The sequence below is a fragment of the Orycteropus afer genome, unplaced genomic scaffold (genome assembly GCF_000298275.1).
Source record: "Orycteropus afer afer isolate SDZICR_OR568_19922 unplaced genomic scaffold, OryAfe1.0 scaffold00108, whole genome shotgun sequence".
Taxonomy (NCBI): Eukaryota; Metazoa; Chordata; class Mammalia; order Tubulidentata; family Orycteropodidae; genus Orycteropus; species Orycteropus afer.
The window spans coordinates 9,852,333-9,853,888 of NW_006921695.1; positions in this window are offsets into that span (position 1 = coordinate 9,852,333).

Sequence of the window (1,556 nt, forward strand, 5' to 3'; positions counted from 1 at the left end):
CAATTAGTAGAATAACCTGCATGAAAACACTGAAAAAAGAGACATACGGAACTGTGGTCTGTCAGCAATTCTGATGGCACAGGCAGCTTGGATATTGCCAAGAGGTGTTAGGACCTAAGAATTAACTTAAAAATTGGCCCTGCTAGCCAGGGACTGCACGGAGGCCTGTACTGGTGGCTGGTGAATAAAAGGGAAAGCGGCAAAGAGGGAGATGGGCTGAGCTGTGGAATTTTGGCTGTACGAAAGGGACAGCCATTTTGAATGTTTACAAGAGGTTCATCCATTTTGGATATTTAAAGCAACAGCATTCTCTCAGATTCCAGGGACCTAAGAATAGGCTCCACTTGCCAGACAGGAAGGATATTCTGGATAGTGAGGGCTGGAAAGGTGCAACATTCCCTTGTTACTCTTATACCCCACACCCTCTTGGTGAATGGAGGTGTGACCATCCCTCACTCCCTCCAACCTTCTGGACCGGCAGGAATTCCATCCCAGTCTGTGTGCTCTGACAGAGCCTGGGTGTCCTGCCTCTTCCTGCCCTGGTTTCTCTTTGTTTTTTTCAGTTTGTTTGTTTTTGCCTGTTTTAAAATTATTATTGCTATCTTTTCCCCTTTGATTTTGTCCTTTTTATTACTATTCTTTCTTCTTCCCTTCCCAGGTTCTAGTTATAGCTTTTCTCTCTTCCCTGATTCTGGTTTCCATTTTTTTTCTTTCATGTGATACTCCCCATTCTTTGTTTTTCTTTTGCATTTTATCCATTTTTTTTCCTTCATTATTCTTCTACTCCAGCTATTTCCTATTACTCGCCCTTCCACTGAAAATGCAGATTTTTAAATTTTTTTTTTTCTACTTTTTCCATTGATACTTCTTTTGGCATTTTAAAATATTTCTTTAAATATGTTCTCTAATTTATTGTCTTTCTTCTTCTTTTTTTTTTCTCTTTTTGTTAACCATTCCCATGTGTTAAATAGTATGTGTTTTTTGTCCTCTTTTTTTTTGCTTTTTGATGTTTTTTTCATTGTTGTTTGTGTTTAACTGTGTTGGAGACAGCAATCATGCCCATACGATCCAACCACACCTACACCTCCTGCAATTCCACTTACTGAATGAGAGCCACCATTTCCTTCTGCACTAAATGGCCAATTATACATGACCACCAATAACAGCCTGAGTCACCCTTAATTGCTCTTCACAAACAGTTAACAGAGACCTGTGCAGCCACTCTCATTCTCTATCATATGCACCAGGAGACAGGGCATGAGTGCATAAGTGCTGTCAACTAGTGGGTAGAGTAGCACAGTACCCTGCTTACTCAGATAAACCAACCCCCCCGCCAAAAAAAAAAAAAAAAGAGAGAGAGAGAAAGAAAAGTCAATGAAAATCATGGGTAAATGACTCCAACATACGATCACCAATTAAATATAAATATAACAAATTCACAATGTCTCGAGACAACAAGGAGCAGGATATAGACCCAGAACATATCTCTGAGGAAAAGCAGCATTGGAACTCCCTGATACTGAATCAATTAATAATAATAATAATAATAATAATAA